This window comes from Varroa jacobsoni, unplaced genomic scaffold, assembly GCF_002532875.2.
Source record: "Varroa jacobsoni isolate VJ856 unplaced genomic scaffold, vjacob_1.0 scaffold_1072, whole genome shotgun sequence".
In the NCBI taxonomy this organism is placed as follows: Eukaryota; Metazoa; Arthropoda; class Arachnida; order Mesostigmata; family Varroidae; genus Varroa; species Varroa jacobsoni.
The window spans coordinates 1,210-27,092 of record NW_019213974.1 but is presented as its reverse complement, the minus strand read 5'-3'; the positions used below and the strand labels follow the sequence as shown (position 1 = coordinate 27,092).

Genomic DNA, 25,883 nt, shown 5'->3' with positions numbered 1-25,883 from the left:
TATATATATATATATATATATATATATATATATGAAATAGTGTCTACTTGGAACGGGTGATAAGATGAACTTTCGGAAGAAATCAACTATATTCTATATTGGCCATATCTGGAGTCTCTAAACAGCGTTGTGAAGGGACTGTGCTTAGGTGAGCAGGTAGCGCGTCGTAAATATATATTTAGGCTATGATCATCAACAATTACCGCAATACTGCTGTCGTTCTTGCTATAAGCTTGGCATCTTCTGTGCTCCTTTACGATACGTTTCGCTGACATCACTTAGTCCAATCAATGGTTCTTGTCTTTTTTTGGATGATTTTTGTTTGTCATCCGCTTTCGCAATGACCTACTCAACTGGAAACCGTCCCCAGTCATGTCCCCATGCATGCAGTATATCTATTATAGACACTGCGGTAATCATCAATCAACGTGACCCACACATATTATTTAAAAGTTGTTTCCAGTTTAGCGACTGTCATAGAAGTGGCTGTTAAGTACGAAGAGTTCGCGCCCGATTGAACGCTGGGCAAAAAGCCTCCTGTTTTGTCCGAGTTTCTCCCTGCTTTTATTTTATACTTTGTACTTATTATTGTCAATGTGCTTTTTGTTCGTAGAGCGTGCCTTGCTTCAGCCATTTACAATTAACCATAGGCGGACATGGAGTAGAGAAGTTCTCGATTCGCTTTTTCCTTCGTTGATCTGCTCCAACTCCGAAGGTCCGTTGCCCCGAAAGAACAACCATTGTCAGCCAAACTGGTCGTACCATATCAGGAGGACGTGTTATTAATGATTAGAGTTTATTTTCTTGTTTTTGGGTGTTTCTTTAGGCTTTATTTTAACTGTTAGTTATTCTGTGTTTCGACAATATGATCTGCCGAGTCGAATTCGCAACGCCTATAGATCAAGCGTCGAGCTCTTGTGGTCCACGAATTTCGATGCTCTGTAACCACCTGTCCGATTCGTCGGTGTCGTAGCAAAGAAATGTAGGTGTTACGCTAGATTGTCTGCGAATTTTTCCCTTGAACCCGTCCCCGTTTCGGGCATTGTGTATAAGTAACATTAGCAATACATATATATATATATGTAATTGAAGTCGTCAAAAGGTGACGGCTTAAGTCGATATTGGTTGTCTAGTATTGCATATATAAACGATTCACGATTATGTCCGGTCGCGAATTGCATTAAAAAAAAAAAATGCAGAGCTCATTATTTCGAAACACGGAGCTTTTCGGTGTAATAAAGACTGTGCGTATAAAGATTCCCAACTCTCGTTGATATGCAGAATAGGAACGCCATATTAGCTTCATTTCAATGCGTCATAGTTTAACAATACATTAGTGGACTTCGAGACCCTTCTAGATAGCAGAGGCTTGAACTTTATTTCAAAACAAAAAACCTGGCCGGATATTTGAAAATGCGAAAAGGGTAAATAGTAGGCAAAAAAATAACTACGTTTATATAATGTTTATCACGACACATCCTTGTCATGGTTCGCGGGATAAACAGTAATATGCTCACTTGACACAGTGCATGATACACAAGTGGAATGCTCATACATATAAATAAAAACACACAGGGCAAAATATAAGATCCAAAGCGATAAGGGATGCTCTCGAAAATCGGAACCAGATCGGCGATAGGCTTCGTTGAGCCGTCAGTAAGTTATGAAAAAAAAAGTTTAATTCAGAGCGTCCTGTGGTATAACGGTCTATTTCGTTTATTTTGTAAATAAGCTTCGAAGTATCAGGCCAGCTCTATGATATAGTTGTTTTTAGCAACAAAGCTAACAGATTCTGCAAAGAATAGTTTAGAAAGTAACCAGTCACTCGGAAAACAAGTTCATTTAATTATGCATCTGTCCGTTGAATGATACCGAGGCAAAGAAGCAATGGAAAAAGCTTAGCACTTTCAGCAACCCGCTTATCAGTCTGACAGTGTTACCTCGCGCGTACATGGATCAATTGCATTATCTGCCATAGGCAATGATAGCTTCAACGCCATTACGCGGACAAAAGTGTCAAAGGATAACTTGTAACGGCGGTAAGTTGTGACATGTCTGCAGAACCTGCAAAATTATTCACGTACGCCTGCTTCTGCCAGTGTCATTTTTTCGGTGCAGCGGACGCCCTAATCTTACTCGACCTCGATTCAAGGTGTAACAATCCTTTAAGGGGGCGCTCAGATGTCGCTTAGAGCCACGTTTTCGTTACGGGTTACAGCAAAACTTCAACTCATACCGCCGAACAGGCAGGCGAAAACCATAGAATTACATAACGCAATATTCAGCATACCCAGTCGTACGCTGTATATATTTCAGTGTCGAAAAAGTATTGACCGTTTTTTAGCTAGATGAGTTGCGGCGAGTCAGATCGGATCGGGTCGGGACGGTGTTGGTGTCACACAAAGCTGAAACTAGGCAGTAGGAGATGTGCTAACATGCATACACATGTTATTGAAATGTCTAGATTCAGACCTTAATGAGTGAAATTAATGCAATTTTGTTATGATATAATGTTTCCCAGGCCCATGAAAAACTTGTTCTGCCTATAGCCAACACGCGTTACTGGAACAAACAGGCCAAAGTTGATTCTGGAAATTTGTGACAGATGCTTCTCGTAGTTGTCGGCCAATTACGAGAAAAAAAGTTGGTGAAATTATCTGTTATTATTGTTCGCGAGACTGACACGTAATTAAATGTAAGATCGCCAAAAAACTAAGTAAGCATCAGCCAAGAGTCGTTTCAACCATTGTAAAAAAGCTTGCTGGCTGCTGAAAAAAAAACTCGATATTCGCAACGAGATCGAGCGATTTCTAAAGCGGCTGATATAAAAAATAAATCACATACAACAATAATATGTAAAGAAAATATCGTATGCCACAATCTGCGACAGAGCCCAGATTGACGCCAAGGAAGATAATGCTATTCTTTTGATGTCTGGTGGTATTGAAAATGAGCCGTGCGTGTGTGTGTGTGTGTGTCACGAGTTACGTACGAGGCGTCCGGGCTTCCACTGTTAGGGTTGCAATAAGTCGTTGAAAAAACAGACTGGAAATCGTGGTCAAAGAAAGACGTTGTCTTTCACCATAATAATGCCAGGTCACATACGTGCTTAGCATTATACAATGCCCACACCTTGTGTGTTACCTACTGAAACTATAAAACCTAGTACTGACGTATAGGAAATTGAAGCCCACAAATTCAAGAGACTCGATAGTAGCCCAAGAAGGCAGTGATATAAACTGACCAAATTCAAAATGCTAGAGGACTAATCAGATCACATCGAATTGTCCCATCTGACGATCTACGTACGTCTTTCTTCATCGTAATGGTCAGCGTACTGTTATACGAAGCTATTGGTGCCGTTTTATCGATCTTACCAATCAGCTTTTCATCTATTCAAAGCTGAATTGATGTCTTGCTTGCGAAGCAAAATCCATTGAGCCAATGGGCTACTGAAGAAAATTTCTATCATATGAATGATCAAGGTAAATCACCACAGATTAGTTACTGTTACATCGTTGAACTAAAGCCGTTTACGTTTTTGTTTCTTATGAATTTCTCGAAATTATCCGTCGTGGGATCACAGACAAAAGTAAACTATGGATAAACGGCATGGCCGACGTGGTGTGCAAAAGGACTATATATATATATATATATATATAGGTAAATAGGTAGGTATAGACATAGGCCCGCACCTCTATTCTCACTCACGATTCGTCCGTCCCTGTCTACTCTTTGACGAAACGAAAAAAGTAAACAGATGTTAGCATCATGGTTTCTGTCACGTTCTTTTAAATGACTATGCAAGATTTTCTATCATATTTAACTGTCTATGGATCAGGCGGTGGAACCTGTGTCGAACGTTTTTGAACGAACTTTCCCAGAGAGACTTTCCCTTTTGCTTTCGGAAGCTTAATCTCGTTTATCTGGCGCGTTCTATTACTTTTGCATTTGTTGTTATATTATTCGAACTCTGATATCTACTGGTGATATATGTGACGTCGTTATGGTACTTAGAGGTGAACAGACGTCAACAACCGTCTGCGTGATGACCTACCGAATTTAAATACAAGTAATGATGTAGGATCGAATCCGGACGTAGACACAGTTTATATTGGGAGTCAGCCGAGACACTCATCCGGAGACCGGCGGGGGGTAGGTCCCATAGACCCACGAGTCGAGCGACACCACAACCTGCATGCGGCATAATCGTTCGTTGATAAATACAAATATTTTGGTTACAGATTAATTTGTTCAACAATGATTTTTACTTCATATACAGATCTTATATAATATCTGTGGCGTGGTTTGATCCATGTAAGGATACAAGGTGGTTACGATAGTCGACTTACCTACCGGCAACTGTGACTCGTTGTATTATATATATGGATCGAACAAAAGAAAGACGCTATCCACCTCTAAACGAATTTTCGCGATGCTTCGGGTCGTTGATGATCATAATAGCAATAATAATGCTTGAAGCCGATGAGGACGTCTGTATGCGGACAGTGACTCTCTTGGTGTGAGCAACGATTCCAAGATGCCGCCGGAAGCAACCTCGTTCGATTTCTGTATCTATTGGCATCGTCCTCGTTGGACTTAGACGCTAAACGAAGCAGGCGTCCGCTCAAACGCACTGCAACAGCTGCATGCTCACTTGTTTAGGATGATATGGTCTGGCCCTTCGAACGTCTGTTTCCCGCGTCCTAAAGCAGTCGTTATTAACCGTCCACCGTACGTGCGCTCTCGGTGAACTTCATTTCTGCTGCAAAAGTAAAATCTCAACACTTCATTACTATACGCTTCACTACTATACTACGCGGCTGACCACGTGAAGAAAACTTGCGTAATAATAATATTATTTTGGTAAACAGTTATATGAAGATCTGCTCCGACAGATCAAATGAAGTGAATAAGACGTTTGCAATAGACGAAGTAGATGACACTACTAAATCGAATTAAATCTGATTAAACAATGTCCTAATATTTTGATCCAAGTCCTACGAAGATCACAACTAATAAATAGGTAGGAGGGTACGAATGAAGACAAATGCAAATATATTTTTATATACTATATGACTAACTTAATTACGCAACGTCAGTTTTCAGCAAGCAAACATTCTCAGACCTTAAATTGATCGTCGAATCATTGGTCCAGATCGGTCGCCTACGTTTATAATTGAAGACTTTTGCATTCAGTGACGTCTGGACGGAATGGAGCCTCGTTCACTGGCCAAATCACCACGGCGATATTGTTCGATATCAGCTGACGTTTCTTTTGTACTGTATGTTACCTGTACAGACATTAATTTATCGCTTGCTCCGTACCAGCAGATAGGGGAGTGTACATCTCTGAGTGTATCGCTATCGGCGATTCAGCACAAGAGTTGAAGCTTACGTGTTCAAGAAATTTAGATGGTCCAGTATCAGAGGCCGCGAACATTGCCAGAGCGAAGGACATGATGACTTTCGTCGTCATGCCCTGTTTGTATGAAAATTTCGAATAGAATAAAGAAAAACATATGGTTTCTTGTTTTACTTCTGTCGTTTTTAGAATGAGTTGTCGATTTTGGTTTCTGAAAATGATTGCTTCCTCGTGCACATGTAGGCGATAAGGTCCTGATCCTCTTCGTTTTACACGTGCTCAGGATATCTGCGTCATATTCGTTCTCGAGCCGTGACGTAGAATAATTTATCTGAATTTGTTTTTATTGCACGAGCCCATATAGACATGTAAAATAACAGAAATTATCTAGGATAAGCGTATCGTGTCACAATATTCTTTCTTGACTGCTCTATTTTAGCATATAATCGGGTCTGAGCGCCACCTGACCGCAGTTGCAGCACGTAGGTAGTGTTTTGATGCCAAAATATAAGTGGCTTGTTTACAGCACACTGTTAAAAGTAAAAGAAGAAAACTTTACAAACAAGGGAAAATTATTATATAAATGTAACGTTGTCACAACTAAGCTGATAAGATAAGCGCATAGGTGCGATACGTAATCGAATATTTATTATAGAGTTACGGATTTGGGCTTTTTTCAAGCGATATCGCTCGTGTTTGTCTTCGAGCGCAGCTGAAAGCGTCCACTGAGTTGGGCCAACTTGTTGATTGTTCCGCTTGAGGGGAAGCGAGCAATGGTAGTTAAATGGTAGCTCAACAGTAGCTGTTTCAATTGATTATAACGTGAATCATTGAAGTTTGAACAATTCTATTCATATTTCGATATACAATAGTTCGTTTGGCAAGATATATCTTTCACAAAAATTCCAGTTTCATGATAGCCATTATTACGGGAAATAGCATGTGGAAACGCACGACGGAAGGCGAGAGAAGAGGGAATCAGACATTTTATCAGTATTAGAGAATTGTGTGACAAAAGCAAAACGAAGACGCAACGAGAACATAGATACTGCATGTAAGTTAATCTGCATCGTCTGCGGTAGACGTCGGTACCAAGAAAACGGCGTTTAAATTAGTTATCAGCTATAACCATTGCGCGTGTCCTACGTACTTAATAGTTGGTTTAAGTTGATCCTACACGACTACATTCATGTTCAGTTATGTGCTCGACGGGGATGGCTCATGGAGAATCCATAATTCTAATTTTAAATGAAAAAAAAAACACGTACGTTTACAAAAATGCTTGTCGAACCTAATCAGTGATACCTAAAGTAACCACAGTCATCCCTAACTACTAAAAGCATATCTCCGATTGGCGATTCGGCAAAGTGGCTCCATCGGCAAACAATAAAAAAAAAAAAAGGGCCATCGTCCTTGCTCCTAATCAGCGTCGCTTCACAATGTATTAGCCAATATGCGATGGAGCGCCCCGCTGGCAGAGTTCGCCGGCCCGTCATTCCAGATGAAATGCTCGAAGAATCATCTATAAACGGCATTTCGATGAGCACCGTTTCGGAAGATCAATGAGGATGTCCGACGACTACTGCTAGCAACGCATTCGGCGGGTGACGCCCCTATCCGACTGACTGCTGGCTCTGTGTAACTGCCACTACTGTCCAGTATCGTCGAAGGTGTGAAAAGGTTTAGGTGTATCGTCGCCTTGCTATAGGTTATCGCGTATCTGTCGCGACAATTCAGTTGGGCTGGGCCCGAATAAGCTTGGTTTATTTTAGGATGGCTTATTCCATGGCGTCGAATCGCCTATTAGTGGAATATTGATGACGAAAGATTGCCGTCGTGAGCCGGAGCCGCCGACACGGTGACTATTATCACTCAGTGGCTTCTCGTGATCCATCTCGTTTACAGGTTGTTTCACTGCATCGCACATACGTGCAGTCGCACGCTACAGCGTCCTTTGTTACGGAGATGCTCATGCGTGAGTCAGTAGCGTGCTCCGTCCATGCGCTGCTTAGTTGAGCCGAGGTCGACCTGTGCAACACTTAACAGTCGTTGTCGGCGTAGTGGATGAAGCTTCATGCGAACATGTCGAAGCTTCCGACACGAACATCGTCGATGAGTCACTCATTATCGACGAAAGAATGAAATGGTTCGCAGCGATAAAACAAAGCGATCCATATGGCATCATGACGATACTTTGTCGCAGTAAAAAAAAAACCAGCATCGAGGTTAAATTGAGACGCCATCTGCAGCTCCTATCGCAATAGATATTTACATAAGCATTACATTGTAGGACTAGTACAGATGAGTTCAACGCTATGTGGCGCTGCAAAATTGGTAAACCAGTAAATGTCCTGCAAATTCAAAAATTTCTCCAAACAATAAAACATATTCCCCTGAAAACTCTTATGTCGGAAATCACTAATATTTTTGTGAATAATTGGCGCATATACACACACACACACACGTATTTCGAACGTATCATGTTATGGAAACACCATGGAGAAGGTAACACCATAATAATCATATCACTTTTGAAGCAAGGATGATACATGAAAATCGATCACGCGTTCAACATTCGTTGAGGAGACGACCTTTTTTGTTTTTTAATCTAGTTATTTAAGGTTCGATAAGGCTAGCTCTCATCTGATGAAAAATAGTACATTTTTATTCAATATTTGTACATATTTGTTCAATACCAGCTGTGGCGCGAACACAGAACCTGGATCAGCTTGGAAATATTCCGGTTCATTGCCCCATTTTTCTCTGCGAGTAACTAATACAATTTAAAAGAATATGAAAAAAAGACAAAAAAGATTAGATACCTATCTCTTTAACGGAACCTCTTGAGTTTTGCAAATTGTTCGAGGAACAAAGTAGGCTTCAAAAGCTCCCACATAATTGCTCTCGAGGGTAGCGCTGTAACAACGAGTTGGCCTACTAAACCTAAAAATACGACATGATCTAGGGTTGATACTGGGCGTAAATTTTTTTTTATTTCAGCTACCCACTTTGGAGTTCAACGACAGCGCTGAACGTAAGGCTCAGAGCATTCATTAGGGCCCCATGCGAGTGACCGTTTGTTAAGCTGCTTTTGAAAATTTATCTTTATTTTTTTAGACGACGAATCTAGAACACGGACGATTTTGCCTGGATGTAGCCTGGGGAACTGCTTCTTTTTCTAACGCTAGATCCAGCTTACAAGCATCTGGTTTAGGGCAAATTATTTCCCGCAGGAACGACTGAACGGTAAGGCAGGAAGTGTCAAAGAGCATATGATTGTATGAGTAACAAAATAGTGATCAATTATCTGGCAGGCCAACTTTATTGTTCATCGACGGTCTGCACGAACTACGACTCCCGCAGTTGCTACAAAACTGAGACAGTTCCCAACATATGCATCTAAATGGATTATTTATGTTACGTCATAGTGACGCTTTTCCGTTACAGCAAACGTCCCGTTATCTCGTGATATGTAAAAGATTTGTTTTTTTTTCGCGTTCGATATCAGCATTATCTTACTAGCCGGGCTTAATGGCACGAACTTAACTTTCGTGCTGGATACATAGTTTAAAGGGCCTGTCTATTTTTGAAATGAAGTAAAAGTTACAATAGTTGCTTTTAACGATGGCTTTGACTGTTCTCATTTTCAACTTCCCCGATAATAGCGCCTTCTATCGAAATCAGATGCATAAATTTTCTATCGCAATTATTACATTTAAAACAAGATATAGCTTGTCTACTCATTTAGTTAGTTCTGTTCGAAATTATAATTGTGAAGAGTAGTAAGTACTACGAAACATCTGAAAGCTCAGATCTGAGTCTGTCGTTATTTACACTGAAGACCAACGATATCGTGAAACGCAAAGCCAGTCGAAATAGAGGATCTCCCCTCGTTTGATACGTTCATGTTTTCTGTATTTCCCGATTCATAATACATAGCTCTATTTCTATAATGGTTTGTTGCAATGTGCGGGAAAAATTAAGCATAGTAACGTGATTGTTCATTCTTGATTTGATCTCTAATGACAAAGTATTTACCTCAGGGACGTCCTGCGAAGGATTTACAATACCTATCCATTTCCACGGCACGGCCCCACTTCACACGCGACAACCTAACACGTATCCATCGTTGCTATCGCTCCTGATCATGTCTCGGTTGCCCCCCAGAGACTTATGATTAAGTCTCTGGGGGCATTAAATCTCAGCAAAGAATGAATGAGGCGCAGGTTTGCTTCGGAAAACCTTTGTAGCGATCGATCTCGTCCCTACTGTCCGTATCGATGTATACGTAAGACACTGTGTCATCTGAAGTGCGTGCCTCAGCGAGATTGGCGGCAACAAAAGCAAGCAGATCACGATGTGGCAAGATCCGTTGTTTGGCCTCGTTGCCTAGGGGCTAGCTGACTGGTTGTCTCATCTTCGGCTTGTACGAGTAAATGGTGCAATGAAACAGATGAAGGCAGGTTGATCGTGCCGCAAAGATCCTTTCGTTGTCATTGTTATAGCAGCCATTTAAGCTACTATATCTATCTCCAGGATGATAATGTCTGCGTATGTTAATAGTATTGGTGATGTGGCAATGCTATGCTACATGTAGACACCGCTGAAGTCTACTGTCAATAGTGCGAGCTACATGCGCTGTCAGACGGTGGCTTTTAGTATTTAGATTATCGACTTCCCAGGGGCAAGTCTGCAATAAAGACGAATTATGTTATGCTCTTTTATTGTCTGTAGCTAGGATGTAATGTGGATTTGGATGATGAAAGCACCCATGGAAGCTGGGCATGGTTTCAGAGACTGCGCGTTTGACGCTATCAACATAAAGTACAAAAAAATTTTTTTCGCTGAAAAACTTACGAACGAGACGAAACGTATCATATCGCAAAAAATTTATAGATTTTTTTTTTTAAAGTTGAAACCGGGACAAGTGAAATTTAAAAGTTTGAAATTGGAATTTCAAAATTCAAAGGGCCTATGCAGAAAGCGCCATCGTCATGCGAGAGGCCTTCACATAATACAAACACTGTGCGTGTTAGGTCAAAAGCTGAACGTGATAAGTAATTACTAAATCATCGCTTATTTGCAATAACGAATTTACCCACCGATTGCGTTGTCTTCTACGAAAACTCATGACCTACATTATTGTATCGGATCGTTGGACACAAATTATAAAATTTATCTATCAATTTGGCAATTTATAATTGCCTAATTACGTATTAACTTGTTATGTTATAAGTTTTTAATTAATTTTATTAATTTTCTTAAATACATTTTAATTGCTAAAATGCGCGAAAAGGCTGTCTTCATTCCCTTCGAGCGGAAATGTTTTGAAGAAAGATCATTTAGGCCATACAAGCTTTATGTTTTGAATTTTATATTTGGTATCACCATGAGGCATTCGACCAGATGGCTGGCTAACTCCCAGGACGAAACGAGATCTGTCTATCTATGGCCGGGTTCAAACCTAGATCGTGACGTGTCCCTAGGGTTAGCGGGCAAATATGATATTCATTGAGCTGATAGTAGGGGATAGACCAGAAGACCTAAGTCGTATCGATATTGTCGATGAGCACGCAGCAAATTCAGCTTCAGGAAACCGGAATGTGTAAAAGTTACAGACTCTAGCTTACAAGTAATCTCCTTTAGGAAGTAAGTTATCATTTAAGGAAGTAAGTCATTTTGGCACGTAACACAGTTCTGTCCTCTACTGACTAAACTACCATATTAATGAACGTAATAACACCTGGCCCTGTCCTTTCAAATTTCACTTAGGCCGTAAAAGTAAATTTCTGATTCGCTCAGCATATGATAATAAACTATACGATAGGATAGGCCTCGTGCCAGAACATGGCTATGCCATCCTTTAGTCAATGGTAAATATTCAGGCTTTATCTATTTAAGCTTCAAGTGGGTAGTCTGCTCTATAGTGAAATAGATCAAATTCTACGCTCGACGCTCACATAAATGGCAAAGCAGTAAGACCACGCGTATATACGCATGATTGTCATCTGTGGTGATGATGTAGTTGATCACCGCTGGGTAATCAATAAGCGTCGCCGTAAAAATAACAATGTCCACCACCGAGGCGTTTACAGGTAAATTTATTTACATAAAACGATTAATTAACCCCCAGTGCGAACCATTCAGAATTGTCTACGAATTTGTTAGTAGTAACATTCGATTAGTAACTTCTACCAGTTCGTTTCCAGTGAAAGCTCTTTAAAAACATCTATAGACACAGAGAACAAGTGGACTGCATAGCTTTCTATATAACTTCAATAGCATTATTGCACGTCAGTGAGCGGTTAGCTTACACAACGGCATTACATTGTATGTACATCAGTCCGAGCGTGCGTTACCACGGGACCGTCCTACCACCATTTAGGGGTTAGGAAGTCATCCCACAACGAGCATGCCATCTCAATACCGGTGGCAGCAGCGGCAAGTGTCACATCAACACGACGAAAAGATGGACGGACTTCTTCAGCGATACGAGCGACTATGATGTGCTTTCGCTAACGCCGGGCCTATTCATGGTGCAGTTCCTCGATGCAACTGAATTAGACACTAACAACATTGGCAGCAATAGCTACTACGTGGTTGATGTTGTACACAGTGACGTTGGCCTGTTTGGCTGCAGAGTTGTGTGAATACGTACGTGTCTTCCCTTTTGGTGTCTTCAGTTCTTTGGTCGCGTTCCTTCGCCCGTTAGGTGAACCCTCGGCGGACGGGCTCGAAGTTCCAAATAAACAGGGCGCGTTCCTCTACCGGATTTCGTCTCGTTTTCGGATGAGCTGCCGGCGGACTACAGCGTAGACGACGGCGAGTTGTGATGCTCGTAGGGCTCGACTTTGATGTGTGTGAACTAACGAAGGGACTGGCGGGCGAACTGATGGACCGAAGTCCGGCTAGCGCTGATGTTCTGTTGGTGTAGCATCTGCCTCTTTGACGTTGATGACTGATCCCTTACGGCTCCGGTTGGCAGTATGTGACGGTTCTTCGGCGCGCGCGAGGTTCACTTGCCATAGTATTGGTTGGTCGGTGGATGGTCGCCATCAACGACGCGTCGCCGCCGAGCCGGAAGAAAGCGATTTTCCTCGGCCTTTTAATGCCTCTGGGCAGCCAGGGCGAAGTTGAGTATGGGAAAGAAAGTGGAGAAATTATTTTTGACGTCGTCTCGTCATTCGCGATAGGCTACGCAAACGCAGTCGTCGCCGTTGTCATCATGATACCATGAGGCAGTCATATGATCATCAACACCAATGAGTTTGTGATCACATCTAGAAAAATTTAAATAAAAGGAGCGCCAAAAGAGATTAAAACGGGCGAGAGAAAACGAAAAATACTCTTCAGATAATAATAATAATAATAATAGCAGTAGGAAAAAAAATCAGCCAACATTTGTACACAGGCATTTGACAAAGAAATTCAGTAGGATTTCCATATTTTCACGGTAGCCATTAGAACAAAAAACTGACTCGACAAGATCGGCTATTGGACAGGGGAATATTTCTTATTTTTCATCTCAGTAGGAAACTAGAATGGTGAGTAACTTTGCCAGCTGTCAGAAATACGGCAATAAAAACCAATGACTAAAGAAAAGACTTAAAAGCTGGCCACCAGGAAAAAATAAAATCCACGGCCGTCACTCCCACAATGACAGCTGTATGCAATACAATGCCTAGTGTAGGACGAAAAAAATAAGCTGAGAGGAATGGTTACGAAAGCAGCTTTTTTATTCGTAGGATCGCCTATTTGGTCCCTGTGCATTCGTTCTGGTACTATGTCGCTCCTGGGGTTTCGGGATAAAGCTAGCCCTCCAATGCCATTACGAATATTCAACTCCTGGCCACCGGTGGCTACCGACCACCTGGATGGCAGCCCCCTCTCATCAGGCGATAAGTTTGGTCGGAGTGCTTTTCGGTGGGGTCTTGACGTGTTTACGAATTGTTGCTATAGTTCTTAGCCACCGAAATCGAATTCACTACGACGTTCGCGCCGTTGTCGATTTTGTGACGCCCACAGCAATGACATCATTCAGTCATTGCGCACACCTGTATATATATATATATAGTTTTGACGGTGATATCACAGAACAGCTGAAGTGTCGAAGCTTCTTACTTCTGTTCTTGTTGAAAAACGCAGCAATATTAATAATGATCATGTTGAACTTGTTGATTTTTTTGGAAATGTGGCCTAAGAAGAAGACATAAAGGGAAGTACCTTTTTCAGGTTTTGTAAATGATGTATACGTACTCCATGACTACGTGTAAGTTTACGCAGCCGTAAGGTTAGGGGGGTGATTATTACCTGATCAAGCCAAACCATGTCTTTTCTGCAGCTGTGCTACCTGTAACAGCTTTGCACTGTTTAGCATCGCCTTGAAAGCCTGCCAGGGTAGAAGCTTAGCAATCAAACACAGAAATGGATATAGCAGGTATTGGGCTCTCAGGCCATAGAGAAAGTCTATGGCAAAAGGTAATGTTGAAGTGTTCTTTAAGGGCCAATTGTCTGTTCCTGGAGGAGAATGACGATCGGAAAACAAAGTACCACAAAAGGCATCCTTTGTTAGTTGGCTGTTCGGATTTTACATGTACACGCGCGTGGACGTGGTTGGTTAGGGGCGAAATTTTGTTAATATACAGAAAGAGTTTCTTTCAAGGTACATTCCCTTTATTTCGTGTATATCCTTAATTTTCACGTACTTTACTGCTTTTAGGAGGTAAAAGCATAATCGTCGTAAATAAACATCTATTGTGTTATAATACGGGGACGTTATCTACAGTACTTCGGTAATACAAACTATATACTTCCAAACTGAAGGGTCTTATCATTAACAAACGAATGTACAACGAGTTATGCGCTAAGGCCAGTCGAAGATTTCACAAAGTTGATTGCCAAAACTGCTTTGCCAATAGCGAACCGCAATGGATGCTGGATGACACAGTCATCCTTCTGAATGTCATTGTTACTGCCGCTGTGGCTGTTGATCATATCACACAATGTCTGAGCTTTGTCGTCGATGATCGCTGGTTGCCCCGTGATATTTGGCACGATGGAGGCACCGTATGTATAGTTACGGAAGCGACGCCCGTGTGCGTTTCAGGTCGACCCAGTTTGCAAAGCCGAGGACATCTTATCCTTGTTTCTCCTTTGCGCTGCGTTCCATGGGACCGTCGCCGGGCCGGTTTCGGTTCGACACCGTAAACAACCGGAGCGGTAAAGTTCTGGACGGATGAAACGATCGGCACCCGCCGGTAACAACAACAGCAACAGCGACGTTGTAGAAGCAGCCTGCAATGGCAAGACTCCATTGTCGCTAACCTTACTTCGACGTTTGCCATTCTATATGATAGAACTAGTCGGTCGCAAGCACTACCGATTTCATCGCGTCGCGTGTTCTAGGTGGTACATAGGCAGAACAATTTTGTTATCGTCGTGGAAGCCATGGACGAATCTATTTTCATCTTTATCACGAGCTGACGACGACTGTAGCATCATTGTTATTACTACTGCTATGGCGATGCAACTACACGGAGAGCTGGAAAAAAAACAGCGAGAAGCCTGTCACTGAAAGATGGCGATCACAAAGTACATGCACAGCATTTGCTTGCGTGGTACACATGGCTGGCTTACTGGCTGCCTATCTGGCTGGCTGGCTGGCTGACTAGCTATTTACGATCGTTGTCTTCAGTGGAGAGCTTCAATGTAATTGGACTTTGACTGCCGGTGTCGACGACGCATATTACTCAGACCACGCGTCAGAAAAGCAATAACAGCTGAGATAATGAACAACGAAGAAAGCAGTTAGTAAAAACCTTGTCTACTTGTAGATAACGAACATTTACAACCACTAACTAAACGTACAAATAACCGCAACAGAAATCGCAGCTAAATGACGATTTATCGCCTATATATCATAACGGATAGCGGAGGCATATAGCACAGCTAATTTTTCTCTTATCATTCTTGTTGTTTCTATTCCGGTTGAACTCTGTTTGCGGCAGAGTCGACATGCTCTAGATCTTCCTTCGCGACTATGACAACGGGTCTCTGCACCTACAGAAAGACGATCTAGTATTTTCTAGTTATGGGAATTTTCTGGCAGATGCACAGTACGTAGGTGTTCGTACATATTGCTGCTTTTTACTTGTGATGACAAGCACCTAATTTTTATATGGAAATCTGGTGTGTTCAATAAGCGAGCATTGACGTGTCAAGCTGCCCACTATCGCCTTATCAATGATGTTGATAAGATTCTGCAACATGCAATTTGGCAAACATTGCCTCAGTAAGTCGTTATACATGGAGGCGTTTTTGTCACTAACATCAAGATGTGTCGCCTGATATGATTATCTATCTGGCACGAGGTTTACGATAGTGATATAATCAAATCCCGTCTGCGCAATACTGTCTGCGGATGACGTACTACTTTTTTGGCCGGGTTTTTCTAATTTTTCTGAAATTATTTCCAATCACAAAACGCGGGACTCAGCATTGCTTGAAGTGAAGGTGATTACGTCGCTCGAAACATCGTTGAATTAACTTCTTTCTACTCCACTTGTACCATATCTAAATCTTGCATCATGGAATAGTAACATGTTCAAGCTTAACTGAATTCGTGCATACGTATAGGATGAAAAACTTTGTCCTGGCGATATGTTTTTCGTGAGTGTTAGACTAGGCCCTTAGGCTGGTCTTCAATCATGCTATAGAGCCAGAGCGAGACATTTTTTTCTAATATATCTATATCTCTGTTTGACATCGCTGACGCAAGAAAAATTACGGCACAGGAGTTCGACGATGAGGGCGGACGCTAACCCATTTGACGGCAGCTCAGTAACGTCCAACACTAACAAACGCAACCAACCTATGGTAAAAATCGCCGATTTTCCTTGATGAGAGTCAGAGTCATGCGCATGGTTCAATTGTTACGAACAGCAGCAAGTAAAAACAATACCGCAAATCGGGGGGCAAAACATAATGACGGTGTGGTCACTGAAAATTGGAAGCGTCATATTTGTTGTCATATCCAACCCTTTTATAAATTATTGCTATTTCCGGAAGCACGCGCACGCAAGATCACTGAATTTTTAACAAATTATAATTTTTCTCATCTTTGAGATGTAAAGCAATGGTGATTGTAATACATATGGCATAACACTATAAGCTTTTTTAGTATGTGCGCGTAATAGGTACATTTATTATAATAAACACATTTATCGAACATGATGTGGCAGACGTACATAAGACGAGAGCGATAATACGTTTTTTTAGAAATAACGCACATCCCTGCCCGTTCGTTCACAACTAGTAGCATAGTAAACCTTAGAAAGAGTCCGTAATAATTCTCAACCACAGCAAAACATGTTGATCTTGATTAACGTAATGTTATAGGTAGATAGTGTTTTGTTGAGTAATCGCCTAAATACCGCAGTTGCGACGACCTGGAAATTCTGAATTTTACGCGTGAATCTTGGCTGAAAATAGGAAACGGCGAACTGGAGCTTTAGGTGACCTATGGCAAGGACGTTACTTCCAATATCGTATGTAGCGATGGACGCCTCGTGGTACCACCTGGCATCGGGGGGGGCAACTTAATAAATATAGCGGAATCTTAGAAGAGACAGCAGAAAAGATCTGATATCTTGTTTGCATGGAACTTCATGGTTCGCAGTCTCGCAGCCTCTGAACTCCGCTTCCAGCTAGCAAGACATAACTCGTTAGTAATTTGTTACCAGCGTGTGGCGTACGCAACGCAAGTAGTTTGCGAATATACATTTTCGACATATCTTCCTTTCTCGCACCCCCAAAACTTACGGTAATTGAAGTAGTCATGAGTCATCGTTTATGAGATAAGCCCTGGTACTTCGTGGAAGCCAACGGTCGCCACAGGGGGTCATCGTTAGTAATAATATGAAAGTGCGCTCAACTGGATATACAGCTATTGTGACACGGCGTAGCGAAAAAAGATGCCATAGCTGCCTACTGATATGCAAACAGGCACAGCAAAATACAGGACACTGCCAGAGTAAGGAGTGGCCGACGGTCCAGAATGGCCATGCCGCAAGCCTTCCTATTTGGACCTGTAGTTTTAAAGGTAGTACTTAGCAAGGAGTCACTGCTGTTTTTGTAGTCAGCAACGGCGAATGGACTGCCGACTGTTTGTGGCCCGCATCTTGCTTTTCTGACTGGAGAACGAGTGAGTATAAACGTAGTGAAGGCGGGAGGTCTTCATTTCATTCATTTGTGTGTCAATGAACCAGACTATTAACAACGAAGTAGAACTACCCACAACCAAAGCAATGGCAGCTGCAAGCAATTCTATGTATCAGCCGTGTGAGGCTCACTGGTCAAAAACCTAAACAGCGATAGCGATGACGCTGTCTTTAACAGCTGGCTCAAGAGAGTTACTTGTGGTACATAATTTTTCATGGCAGGAGGGCTCCTAACAACTAGATACCAACAAGACTTGCTCTTTTTCTTTCACCTATATATATATATATATATATATATATATATATATATATATATATATTTGAGTTATAATACGGAGCGGGATATTTCGGAAGCAAATCTAGATGATAAATATTCGATGCTGTCATCACTAGGATAGATACCCCACCCCAGATTTTCATGGAGGCCAGCCCTACATGTAAGGTATCGATAAAAAAAAGTTAGAAAACATCTAATGAATCAACTTCATCCGACAGAGACAAGCATAGTAACAGCGTTTTGGATACAACTTAACTTGAGGTTATGAATTTTTGAATATTTCGACTCTTGTCGATTGTCGAACCTCATTGTGTCAGGCTCGATGCCGAAAATTCGTTTATAATTTTATTATTTGTCAAGTAGGTAGGTTTTTTTTTGTAAGTTTTTGTCAATTGTCATCTCTTTCTAATATCTATTAGCGGCTCTAGTCTTTGAAGGGACTTCAGAATCTCGAGAGAAAACCGTAAGCAATATTTGATCACATATCAGTCGTCCTTAGCGATTATTGGCTGCATCTATCCATCCATCCATCAATCCAAAAAAGTTTGTGAAACTATAATACGTTGATCGCTCTATAATTACACCTGTAACCAATACAATCTGTCCGTAGTAGTCGATCATCGAGTTCAAAGGAACTGGCAAAAAGAAAAAGCCTACCCAATCCTCAATGCGAGAAGATTAGCGACTGCTGGCGCCATTCCAGCCATTACTAATATCGAAAAGTCTTTCAAACATCACCAAGTTTACTAAGCAGTTCTTCTTTTTATATGTAAAGTAAAGCTAAAACAAACTACTATTGGCTTACAGCAGTAGAAGTCAGAGGCGAACCATAGAATTGGAGTCGTACCACTTTTATTGTCCTATCGGCAGCCGCAATTTCGGCACCTCAGCATTGTGATTACTGCAGCGGTAAAGGCCCTTTTACCTCGTTACAGATAGTTGGCGCTTCGCGTTAAGGTCGATGCTGCCGCGTAATAATGTAATCCCACGCGGGAATGGCGGTGGAAATGTGTTCATCCGAAACCTTGGTGTCAAATCGTTTGTTTAAGCTAGATTAGCTAGCAGAAACTAGACAGCCAGGAAGATAAACGTGATGTATCCGTCTGACGGCCTGACTAACTGACTTTTTATGCCGCTCTGTGAAAAAACCAGCGAAGTGAACGTCGCAGCAACTCGACGTAACCATCGAATGACGTGAGACGTTGCACGTACGCAATACGAAAAATAAAAGAGAAAGGCAAAAACTTATTAGTTCATAGTCAACGGGTTGATGGGTGCTATATTTATTCAATACGTAACATCGCCGTCGCTGGTCCTGCTGACGGCCTGAGCCTACTGCAACGGCAAATAGCCTGCATGCGAGCAACATTCAGTCGACAGGCCAGCCACATAGGACACTGAGTCAATACAGCTACGCTGTCATTGATATTATGAGACGGCGATGTGCGATCGACCATTTGCCCTGGCCGTTATTATCTAGTCTATGTTGAGCGTTGTCTCCGCGATGAAAGCAGAGACATACAACGATTGCAGCCTCTGCAACATGTGCGACACCGAGTAGATTTCCGTGGAGAAACAATGCAATACTTAATAGCAGTTAGTACAACACGCTGCCCTTAGTTGTCCACTGTTTCCCGCTAACTCAGGCCACATTTACTAGTATCTTGTAATTGTTTCTAGCATGGGTTGAAAATAACTCTGTATCCGTTCGAGTTCAATGTACGACGAAAGGAATCGGTCGAAAATCAGGACTCACGCAACTGTTGGCGAGTGTGTCGGTGTTCGAAATAGTCCGATCGCTGGCCTATCGTACCCTGGGGTTTGTGTATAAAGACCGGCTGCAGTACTGCTTTACTATACGTCACTGGCTAGACGGCAGTAAAAATTCCGCCTAGCATGTTTTGGGTCTACCGTCGACTAGTGGTAGGCGGAAAGTGATATACTCACTCCGAAATCAATATCGAACAGCCTGTTCCAACAGTAGCATTCTCTGAACATAAGATAAGGTCGAAAGGAGACTCCACACGTATGCTCATCAGATAGAAAAGGCATTGACTTGTATTATACATGTATCGTCCACTATAATAGTAAGAATAATTAAAATAACCTGACGATGGCCATTTACTACCAGCTACTGATAAGTAGTCGTATTTATTATGTTAACATATTGTAATGTAAGACAGTGAAGTTCAACGGAATTTACAAAGCCAATTGAGTCAATCATTCATCGTCGAGCAAGGCATCAGATATAAGAAGCCATTGAGTTCTCAGGCTAACGTATCTGAATATACGGAATAAGAACGTTAAATGCCACCTAGTACAGATCTTTAAATTAAACCCGTTGATTCCACCCGGTTGTTTATAGAGTATTGATGTGTTGTTTGAAGAGAATAGCGGTCTCATCGTTACAAGGCTCCTCACACTAGAATACCGTGCCCGCATAGATCATCGCATCTTTTTCGTATATTATATCTATTAGTTATGTGGTGATCGAGTAGTTCCATACGTTCGAAAGGACAGGCGCTACCGTCACGTCCAGCTGGCAGCGTAGACCGGTAATTAAAAACAAATAGGTAAGGCATCATAAATAACAATAAATTATGTTCTCTATGAAGGTTTATTTTGGGTGATCTATGATTTATCTGATCAACCACTTAAAACTATGAAAAAATGGCCACCTTAAGACTTCGCCAGGCCTTGTGTGCATACAAAAACTGATCGAACAACCTCCTCAACCCCCCAACAACACCAGCATCGTTAACGTGATCGTAGCAACAATGACCCGATGAATGAATCATTAGCAGGTAACCAACAGCGATAGTGTACATTTCGGTGCTAGTATTTTCGTCTGATTGGTTATAAGAAATTTTACACTAATGTTATTCGACTCTTAATTACTATTATAAGTACTTTTCCGAAATAAAAAAAATCCATTCCAATGTGTGGTGGGGTATTGAGCCGCTGGTGGCACCTTAATTGCTTTGACCCTCAAATAGTCGAAGATTCATTAAAATCCATAAAAACGTCAATGTTTGTAGATGTGAAGCGGTTCTTGATGTTTTTTTCGTGTAGAAATATGGCAAGCGATAAAAGTAGCCTCAAAACTAGTATGGTTTCCAGCTAGATGATCACAGAATCCTATAGGCGCCTAGCAAGTCTCAAATACTTCCCCGTTAAGCGAGCTTTGAACAATGTAGAGGACGAAAATAAGCAACTGGGGTGCCCATTTCATTGGAAATAAACAGCAAACAGGATCAATCTAAAGATCTACTAGAAAGCCAAGCTGAATGAGTGCGACCCATCTTTTACCTATTGATCTACATATTGATAGGCCGCGTTTTTTCAGGGAGTTTAGATTTTTGAGACGGAATTCGCTGATGCTTAAGGTCAGCTCGATTTCATCGAAAGCTAAGTAATTACGCGTACAGGGAAAAGTACACTGATGTCAATTAAACACCCCATAGCGTTTCCTCCAATTGACCTAAATGTAAATAATGAGAGATAATAGCATTCGGCTCGCAGGACTATGTCCTATGATTGATTTATTTCAAAATCCTAGCTTCTTCACTGCGCACTATCAGCGACTTCGATCGAAAAAAACCGCTAGTATTTTGAGGGTAATAGAGCGCTTTTATTAGACTGTCGATGGCAGTTATCTTCAAGAGACTATTATCAATATATGCCTCGTTGAAGATCGAAATAGTAGAAATACGTACGATTACTGTGAAAAGAATAGCCCAAATGAGCTTCTCATAGTAAAATGGCATAATTTCGCCTTGCGTAGCGAAAATCATTTAAGCGACGTTTAAATATCTTCTGTTACTTTTAGAACGTTTAGAATTATTGCAGTAAACCTTCGGAAGCTATAGCCGGCATCATATAATGGTAGTACGATTATACTGATGGTAACAGGAGTATCTAGGTAGTAATACGTTGAATATAATTCAATTTTAGACTCAGCAGAATTTAAGTTTTATCCAAAACGGTTCGGGAGGATTTCTCAACTAAGCTCGGTACGGAGCTAAGGACCGGTAAAGAATTGACTAAAGGTGTTTGCATTTGTGAGCCATTCAGTTTTACTGCATGGTCCTGTTTCTTCTACCTCGTGTCAACAAAAACCGTTGCAATGGTCACGGCCTGTTAATGGTTTAGATCAATTGATAGTTGAACCATTAAGAACACTGCTCGACAACCTCCGATTACCCTAAGGCACGATTTTTTTATTTATAAATAGTCCAGGAACGCATACGTTCTAAAGCCGGCTTTATTACATAACGCCAGTTATGTAATAAACAATCCAATTATTGTCGACTGCTTTAAATGCTAGTGCACCATATTAAACATGGATCCGTTTATTTGTCATTGACATGTCCATGATACCGTACGCAAATTTCCGGTTTCTTACCTTCGGACGTAAGCTATTAACGAGTTTTCTTGCTGCGTTTCGAAACTCAACCGCATCCCGATTGAATCCTTTATTCGCGGTGGGCAAGGCTCAGTGCCAACTAGCGTTGCTCCTCTGAGCTGGCAGGAACTCTGCCTGTCCGTATCGCGCGGAGGAGTTCAAAGAAGGCACAAGCCGCATCACTGTAGTTAAAGCTACTTAGCAATGCGCCTAGTTACGCGTCGCATCGAGCCCTAGAGGCACTGGTGGCATCGTCAGTCGTGGTCAGCACAGGCCCCGTCACATCTGGCCACAAGCAGAGAATAATAACATTTATATAAATAGTGTGCCTCAATGTTACAGGTGACCAATTAATTCAACGAACACCTATTTGCATTGCCCTACTGCTGACATGACTGGTGCAATTGTTACAACAACTATTTCTATGTCATTATTCTATGATATGATGCCAGCCGTATCGGAATATATTTAATGTGTTTCGATTTGGTGGGATGAGCGGCGGAGGAGGTACGCATAGGGGCAAGCGGCTTCTTCCTAGACCAGATGTGTTTTGAAGGAATCGTTCCTTGCATTAACGCTGTTCAAGAATCAGCTTCTTTCTTCGTTGAGCTACGTGCTCGGGCCGCTTCTAAGATAAGTTGGCCCAGCTGATTGCATCAACGTGCCTCATCAAGACGTTGTCAGAAGATCGACACAAATCTAAAGGGAAAGATAAGTAAGTAACCATCTAAAACGTTGACGTCTGATGCTACGGTTAAGCACTGCTCCGGATGGCTGGCCTGTGGCGTGGATCAAAGTCTGCCTACCCCGCCTTTGAACCTGGCCCATTTCGTGTGCTTATTACTACAGTATATAAGTTATAGCGGAACCATTACGGGGGCGAAGAGAGAGGGGACTAGGATTTACATAAATAACTAGCTTTCAGTGCTCCAATAGGCTCACGGAGAAGTGTCGATACAAGATGTTCAAACGCCAAAACTGATGTGTGGGTACGGGAATATCAAATGTGAAAGTCGTGTTAGAACGAAATTTTGGTATGCGTGCAAACAGCGAGCACAGGTCGTTGAAATGGTCTGTTGTACGGTGCAGGACAGAGACTGCGTCGGGAGTTGCAGGGTACAACATAAACAGAAGCAGGTAAAACGGACACATTCATTGAAAAAAAGATACTATTGCTATGCGCTTAGTTTTGTTAGTATGTTGCTTTAGTAAAGCTTTGATTTTTAACTTTGTTTTTTCGCTTTCACTTTAGGCGCCATCGCTGATTCGGATCACTACTCGTCAATATGAACGCTGTTGTTATCATTTGCACCTATATCCATATTACATAAATCCGTAAAGCGTTTCCTTTTTGAAAAGAAACATCCTATTTTACGTGACCGAGCGAATTTGTCATGTAAAATATAATAAGTAACATTTATCTATCGCCATATCTCGATTGAGCTTGATTGCTAGTGTGACACCAACTGTGGTACCCTGAAAAATTTTCTTGTATTTATTATCGTCTAGTAACTGCGTCAGATAGAAGTTATATTTTACCGTTGTCTGCAACTAGCCGACGGCGGACGATAGACAGTTATGGCTCCTTTCAGGGATCAACGCGGTTTAAAGGTTCAGATCTTTGTAATAACGCCTATGTTGTGGGGCAACTGGATAAAGGAAATCATGTCAAATGTCACATGTTCAGTGCAGACAGATTAAACCCAAATAACGGTAAATAAATGATAAATCTCAGTTTAGCGATAGTGGTGGCTGATGATTTTAAAAGTGGAGCATTTGGCTAGGAATAAACGAACGTCTATAAGAGGCCAGCAACAATTTTTACGATAGTACCTAATTAGGATGGATGTTTATAAAAGCGAATTTCAATGTGGGTATATAGTTAGATGCGTGAAAATGGCTGCGGGTAATCAGATGTTGCATTTCTGTACATTTCTGTTCAGGATTTGCATTGGATGTGTGTTGGCAACGTAGGACGACGGTGACGCCTGATTGGATCTTGGCGAAACATGTCTTTAGGCTCCGGCGGATATTGGCTCACCTCTGACCCACACCGAGCCGGCGCGAAGATAAAGAGTGTCCGCAGGAGTTATTTCTGGGTCAAACCATCTTGGTCGTTTGCGGATCGCTCGGGCATTGGCTCTATGGCGGAAGCAATCTAATACGACAAGCCAAAGCCAGTGTTTAATATGGCCAAGCGCAAATGTTGTCAAAATTTTCGAAACAAAATTAAGATGCTTTGTCGAAGCATTGAATGTTTGTCTTCGCGTTATATACAATATGTATTCACTCCTGTGATCTCATTCTTGGTCAGGCAGAGTGAGCCGAACAGCGGAAATCAATTTCACACGCCTCGACTACGGTCAGCATGGCATGGGAGTGCTATTCTTCGCTGCGCCACAGCTGAGAAACCACGTATTACATTATTACGTATCGTTTGTACGTACCTGCACGTGCATAAGTAAGTTCACAGCCGTTGATTGCTTATTTTTTTTTTTGTCGGAGTGATGTACCTTTTTTGCTGTGCTATGTCCTGCTATGACTGGTTCTAAGGATGTTATGGCATCTTGGTCAGAAGATGTCTTACATTTGTAACCGACGGCAACAACCCTGTTGGAAGCGATTCACGTCCACCTGCCAACAACAGTCACATTAGTCATCTGTATCACAGAGTTAGAGACACGATAATAGTGAACATAGGTTTTCACCTGGCTATGATAAATGAAAGGATCTATACAGATTTTCTACGTACAGGTTCGGATAGTCTATCTCTCCTAAAAGTCTTTCCGCAGCGGACTATGGCGGCAATGACGCTTCGAAAGCTGCCCATCTACTGGCTACCTGTGGCCGCACAAATAGGAAAAGTCTGTACTGACACGTCGAGGCTGATGATGACACCCACAGATTGTTCATAAGCTCCGAATATGGTTACTAAGTGAATTGATCTTTCTCTGAGTTGCCCCAACCTGAGTCTCGTAAGCGCTTGGCAACACGAGAGACGTCACACTGCTAGCAGTGTTTCTATGGTTGTGTCGCTTTCTATGCTTGCCTCTCGATTACTCAAGAAATGTGTTACAAAGAGCTTTATGGGGCATAAATGACTCATAGCCGATACATGTGGGCTTTCAACTTCTTACTATTGCCATATGGTTCTTTTTTGAGAACGTGTCCATGCCTCGTTTTCTTGATTGAGCCATATAGCTGGAATCATATAGTCATCGCTGGTGGAGTTGATCCATGCGCGTTTCACAATTCAGTGAATATTCAAACTGTTTCTTTTGTAACAAGCCAGGTTATACTTTATTGATAAGCTGAGAAAAAGTTAACGTAGCTTACCTATTGCCGTTTTATTAAGCCTGTCTTATTCTATGCACCCGGCTGGCGTTTCAAGGATCTCTGTATACGTAGCGTGATTGTTTTGTATCTATTACGCGGCTTGGTGTCGATACGAATAACTAAGGCAGATAGCGTTTGCAGGCCATCAAATCGTAAGGTAATAACGTAGTTATTCTAAGTAAATAATATTTCGTGTGCTACCTCTGATACTGCCGTTAGGTGCTGCTCCAGGCGGCTGCTCAACGAAGCGTCATGGTGCATATGATGGGTAGGTCCTAGCAC

The 25,883-nt window shown here is 41.8% G+C and overlaps 2 long non-coding RNA genes across 4 annotated transcripts in view; one reads left to right on the top strand and one right to left on the bottom strand.

Annotated features, from left to right (window-relative positions):
• Positions 1–5,535, top strand: part of LOC111266336 (uncharacterized) — a 10,540-nt gene extending 5,005 nt beyond the window's left edge. Inside the window, exon 2 of the long non-coding RNA XR_002684034.2 lies at positions 5,103–5,535. This is a non-coding gene — a long non-coding RNA (uncharacterized LOC111266336). The remainder of the gene's footprint in view (positions 1–5,102) is intronic.
• Positions 5,536–11,446: 5,911 nt separating this feature from the next.
• On the bottom strand, positions 11,447–25,430 carry LOC111266335 (uncharacterized). Of its 3 annotated transcripts, none has more exons than XR_002684032.2 (4): positions 25,018–25,430; positions 24,853–24,899; positions 22,266–22,550; positions 11,447–12,645 (listed from the first exon to the last, which is right to left on the bottom strand). It is a non-coding gene; the product is annotated as an uncharacterized LOC111266335 (long non-coding RNA). The 3 variants fall into 3 exon arrangements; XR_002684033.2 differs by lacking the exon at positions 11,447–12,645 and adding an exon at positions 19,597–20,399; XR_015313391.1 differs by lacking the exon at positions 11,447–12,645 and having other exon boundaries at positions 21,128–22,550.
• Between the last annotated feature and the right edge of the window lie 453 nt (positions 25,431–25,883).